Here is a 6111-nt window from a genome sequence, read left to right as displayed (position 1 = left end):
AGGATTTCTCTTAGCCCCTGTTTGGAAATTGATTATAGAAGCCACCATAGTATGGTATATAACCATGGATATAGTGTGTGGCCTTTGGGAGTTGACATACTCCGCCATTTCTTCAGTTAAGCCCGCACAAAATTGTTGTTTTTGCTCTCCAAAATCCATCTTTTTGAAGACAGTGGCTTTGAGATGTAAGTCCCAAAACTTGTCTACATATTTGTGAATGGATTCGTAGGGAGAGAGCTTCAAGCTTCACCATTCGGTGAGTACTTTGTCTTTGGCATCAGTGGCCAAAAACTGCTTCATGATGGAAGCTCTTAAAGCTTTCCAGGTTTGTGGAGCTTAACCGTTGGCCCGTAGGCTAGACCACCATTGCCTGGCGGACTTTTGAAAGTGGATAGCTAAATGGTGTAGCTTAGAGGACTCCGTGAAGCCCTCATCTCTGAAACGCCGCATTGAATTGTTGGATAAAGACCAAGACTTTGTCTGTAGCACCAAAGGTGCCATCGAAGGTAAGAAAAGAAATTCTCTTTCCTCCCTCTTTGAACTTCTTGAGCTTGGATGACCTCTTCCACGCGGCATAGGACTTCCTATGGCCTCTTCTTTTTTATGGTTCAAAAGTTGCACCATCGCTTTCTTCAAAAGATGAAGAATTTGAGGAAGATGGAGAAGAGGGTGACCTCTTTCTCGCCTTTTTCTTTTCTTGCTTTTTGTCATCCCTCTTTGAATTATGGTGTGGAGAAGTGTGCGATGGTCTTCTCCGTTTAGGAGGTGATGGAGAGCGTTTAGCCCACCGTCTTCGTGGAGCCATCTCCACCGAGGTGGCAAGAGACTCACTTCTTTCTCGTTCCTTTGGTGGGGGCTCTTGAGTTCTCCTTTGGGAAGGAGATGTGTCATCAAGAAGAAAATTTTTGAGCCCTTCGTCTGGATTCTCTTCTTCTTCCCAAATCAGAGAGAGGCCTCTTTTGGAAGTTTCGCATGGAGGCTTCCTAGGTACTCTCTCGTCATGGTGGGGAGCTTGGAGAATCCCATGAGCACGAAGCTGCCGTTTCACTTCACTTTGGAGGGATGGATTGCTCATGGCTTGTTGAAGCCTAGAAACAAGGTAGTTAACAAGCATAGGGGCATCATTAGTAGCCTGCTCATTAGCAAAATCAAAGCTATCAACATTAATTTCACTTTCTTTACTATTGTCAGCCATTCTAACAACTTTTAGGTGTAAACTTTTTTAGGTGTACTTTGTCACTTCAAGCCCTAGTTGCTACTCCTCTTTACCCTTTACCCTTTATAAAAGCACTCAAGCTATTGTACCCGTGGCTCAAATACCATTAATTGCAAGGAATAGAAGAGAGGGTCGTTCAACACCAAAACAGCACTAGCTCCTGTCAAGCTTCTAATAGCTCAATAGTGGTTAAGCCGTAGGCAAGCCCCGTGGGACTCCACTATTAAGACCATAGCTCTCGACGGTGTTGCCTTGTTATCTGCACAATGGCGGCAGGCGCACTGCAAGGCTGAAAATTCCCTATTCTACTTACTCAATTGCAAGGCTGAAAAATCCTTATTCACTACCTTTTTTGCTGATTTGATTAGGAGTGGGGTAAGTAGAGGCTAAGGTGGATTTGCCATCAATCTCTCTCTGAAATTCCATCAATGAAGTGATTTATAGAATGTAACATTTAATGGCCTAGTAACTTGTCTGTAGCGGAAACTAGCATGAACATAGTGAGAATTTCATTGGAATAGATTCCTAATGAGCATAACAAGAGTGCTTGGGTGGAAAGAGCAACAAAAATCATAACACCTAGTTAGATAGCATGAACAATACTTCAAAAGAGAGAGAAATTAAGCTATTGACAAAGTTGAGGACCGGATTTACATGGAGCCGATCCCCCCTCCAAAAGGCTTTGTATTATAGGTTTCCCCCTTCAAGAGAGACATTTTACAATACAATTCTTTGTGTTCCTTCAATAACTAGCTAGTGCAATGAAGATGGAAGCTTCAAGCACTAAGCACAACACTTATAAAACACAACATCAATTCCCATGGTCTCAGACCCAAGACCTCACACACCTTCGAAGATGGTGAGAGCTAGCGTGGTATGAGAGTACATTGAGAGGAAGAAGGAGTAGTCTTACGAGAAAGATGTACATTTCCTCACATAATCACTCATATTAGCATATCATAGCTTAGTAGTTAGCATGGTAGAGGAGATGAGCATGCATTGAAGCTTGGCTCTTGGTTGGATGTGCATCACAAAGCCAAGAGTTGTTGGGGTAGGCCTCCCTTCTCACAAGCTTGGAGTAGGTGAGAAGCTTTCCATTAAAGCTTAAGAAGGAGAGAGAGAGTCTTCTTGCTTCACACATGAGATTGTGTGAGTGTGTGTGTGTGTGGAATAATGACTTGACAAATTCATCCCCCTCTCTCTCTTGGTCGACCCCTCTTGCATTGTACTCATGCTGACACCCCATTGGACCTCTCCCAACTTAGCCAATGACATTTAAGCAGCATAAGTGATAGCCTTCTGACATGTGTCCCCCTTTCCCCTTATGTGAGATCTTTAGGTAATTAACTAATGCAACTAAACTCTCATGGACCCCTTTGTCTTCTGGCCAATAGGAATCAGGCAAGCCATTGGGCTGTTGAATGCTCATTGGACCCCTTGGGAGACTGTCCAATAGTCTTCTAGAGAGCTTAATTCTTATTGGTTCTTTTAGTAAGTGTTTTTAAATTAATTAAACTAGATTTACTCTAGCCGAGTTTTCATTGGTCCACCTCCATGGCCATCCAATAGGATTTGTGGGCATGTGGGCTAGGGAGCTGACATGTGTCCCTCATTCCCTTTGTGTAAAGGAAGCTTGTGAGAGTGTGTGTGTGTGTGTGTGTGTGTGTGTGTGTGTGTGTGTGTGTGTGTGTGTGTGTGTTCCTCTCTCATCCCCTACTTCCAGGGCTCACCCCCTCCTATGTAGGAACCTTTGAAGACTTTTTGTACACACACAAGGCATCCAATTTAACTAAGCTTTGACCATTGGACACAACCTTTGAATTTTGGATCGTGCTAGCTAGGGTGGATGAAAGAGAAACATAGTGTCAATGTGTGAGTGTGTGTGTAAGCAAGAGTATCACCCAAGTGAATTAGGTTCCAAGATAGAATTAGCTTGGACTCATAAACACAATCTTGAGTATTGACTTAGCTTAGCACAAGTTCACCATAGACAAGCATGTAGTGCAAAATGGAGTTATTTATTATTCATTCATGAAATGAGCTTTAAGTAGCTCTACAGCCTTGCTCCATAGTATGTGGGATAAATCCACTCTCCTCTCCTTGACTCACACCTTAGGACAAAGCTCACACTTTACAATCCTCCCCTTGAGGTTTTGACTATCACGAGATATTGAAGATGCATGATCCACACAGGCTAACAAAATCCACATAGGATGGTGATATCCACACTGGAAAATGAAGTCCACAAAGGATGGTGATATCCACACAGGATGGTAAAATCCACACAAGAAAATTCCACAAAGGATGGTGATATCCACACAGGATGATGAAATCCACACAGGAAAAAGTCCTCCCCTACAAGTAGAGAGTCTGCATCTTCAAAATGGGTCTTCATAAAAGACAATGTTGCTCTCGTCTTCATCCTTTTTGTCTTCTACTATGTGAGCTGATCCTCTGTCAGGTCTCTTGCCTTCGTTGCTTCTACTGTTGCTTCCAACTGCTTCATGGTCTGACTTCGTATCCTCCCCTAGAATGAGTGCTTCTGTCCCCCTTTTTGTTGTGCAATCAGGCTTTATTCCATGCGTCAGAATGACATGCAACAATATGCTAAAATGTCCTATGAAAAGGTTTATGCAAAAATTAATGCTCTCTTCCATCTTGGTTATACTCCGAGAGCCCAAGCATGCAGTGTTTCTCATACACTTTGTCACAAAGTCTTCACACATAGAGAGATTTTAGCAATTTGGAGACTCTCCAATGCCAATGTCTATCCCCTTACAAAAGCACATAATATCATCCATGTAGACAAATACAATTACATACATTGCAAGAAATTGTTGTGCTTGGTTGCAAGATTAATGTGTACTTTGGATTTTCCCTTCAATGTGAAGCTCCTCTTCACTATCAGCGAAGCCCCTCTTCACAGATAGGGGAAATGATTCTTTGTTTTTTCTTTTGATGCTCGAAAGAACTCCTTGAAGCTTGGTAATGCCGCGGTTGGTGAGAATGGCCCCTTTGGCAGCCTTTGGATGCTCGATAAAGGTTTGAAGTTTTACCCTCCCTTAAATTGCTTGGAAATGCCCTTTGAAGCTCAATGAGATCCGCCTTTGAATGCCTTTTGGAAGGCTTTGAAAGCCTTGCTGCAGCTTTGGTGTACTTGCCTTGGAGCTCTTGAGTCAGCCCAGGAAGGGGGGCTTTGGGCCTCTTGGAGTGCTCGATGTTGCTGGTAGTCAGTCCGTGGGAATGAGGTTTTAAGAAACTAGTGGCATTTGAAAAACTTTGTGGGAAAGCAAGCTTTTTAAGGGCGGGCTTCTATAGTCGTGGGAAGCGGGGCCTGTTAAGGGGCCGAGGTGAGCTTGATGGAGCTCTTGAGGCTCGGGAGCAGCGCGTGGGAAGGGGGGCCCAAGAGCAATAGCTTGGTCAAGGGCGGTTCGTCGAGCATGCGCGGGCAGGCGCGGGTAGCTCTGGGGCACACCGGGCAAAGCCAAGGCGCGTGGTCGACTGACTGTGGGATCTCCCCCTTGCGGACTCGCCAACTCTACAAAAACCCAATTGAAATCCGTTTCGGGTCCGCCCAGCTTGCCGAATTTAGGCAACCCGATTTGAGCCTCGGATTTCAATGCCTCAAATGGACTAACTAATTTGAGCTAGCCAACAAGCCCATGTGCTTGCTTGTGGAAAAGCTCCAAAAAAGAGAGTGTTAAGCTAAAGTCGGCAGGCACTTTCCCACACAAACTCACACACACACCTAATAATAGGCAATATTGAAGATAGCTTTAATGGAGTTCTCGGGCTCGGATTTGAGTGCTTGCAGACTCTATGGAAAGCTTGCGAGGAGAGCTTCGAGATGAGGTGAACAATGCAAAAGATAAACGAGTTTAATTAATTTAATTGAAGAGGAAATGATGCAAAAAGGCAATCTAAAATGCAATTCAAATGATGCTAATCCTCTCCCTAATCAAGTCTACCTAGCCATGGAGGGTAGTGGCCTCTTGGGTGTGCCAAGGACATGCCCACACATAGCTAGATTAGTGCTTAATTAGTGAGATATGCAACTTAACTATGAAATTGTTAATGGGCCATGACAACAATTATGCAATGCTAATCGATCTAATGGAGATGCTAATGATTAACACACACTAATGCATAATGAAAAATCCTAGCTAGCACACCATGGCTCTGATACCATATGTTAGGAATTGGATCGTGCTAGCTAGGGTGGATGAAAGAGAAACATAGTGTCAATGCATGAGTGTGTGTGTAAGCAAGAGTACCACTCAAGTGAATTAGGTTCCAAGATAGAATTAGCTTGGACTCATAAACACAATCTTGAGTATTGACTTAGCTTAGCACAAGCTCACCATAGACAAGCATGTACTGCAAAATGGAGTTGTTGTTTATTCATTCATGAAATGAGCTTTAAGTAGCTCTACAGCCTTGCTCCACAGCATGTGGGATAAATCCACTCTCCTCTCCTTGACTCACCTTAGGACAAAGCTCACACTTTACAAACCTTAGGGTCTTTAAATCCCATTGTTGCACATCACTCTTTTGCGGATGGCCCCCCCTTTGGATCCCTACTGTGGCCGGTCTGCCAGCTTAACCAATATTCTAGCTTTTTCTCCCCTGGCACTTCCCCATTTTAAATGATCAGTTTAACATAAGAAAATCATTTAGGAGAATTAGATATTAGTTATTATGACATAGAATTTCAAAATTTTCAATATTTAGACTCATAAGGTAAGCTTGAGAGACCACAAAACAGATTGTCTGGTCAAAATTGGCCTTCGAAAAGCTGTGGAAACTCATCGGTAAGTCAAAACCAGCTTTTGAGAAAAAAAAATTAAGACTTGTCAAAATTTTCAACTTTTTGAAAATTCTCAAAGGGGATTTGA

Source organism: Adiantum capillus-veneris, chromosome 21 (genome assembly GCF_014529385.1).
Source record: "Adiantum capillus-veneris isolate H3 chromosome 21, ASM1452938v2, whole genome shotgun sequence".
Classification (NCBI taxonomy): Eukaryota; Viridiplantae; Streptophyta; class Polypodiopsida; order Polypodiales; family Pteridaceae; genus Adiantum; species Adiantum capillus-veneris.
Note: the sequence above shows the minus strand (reverse complement) of the source record.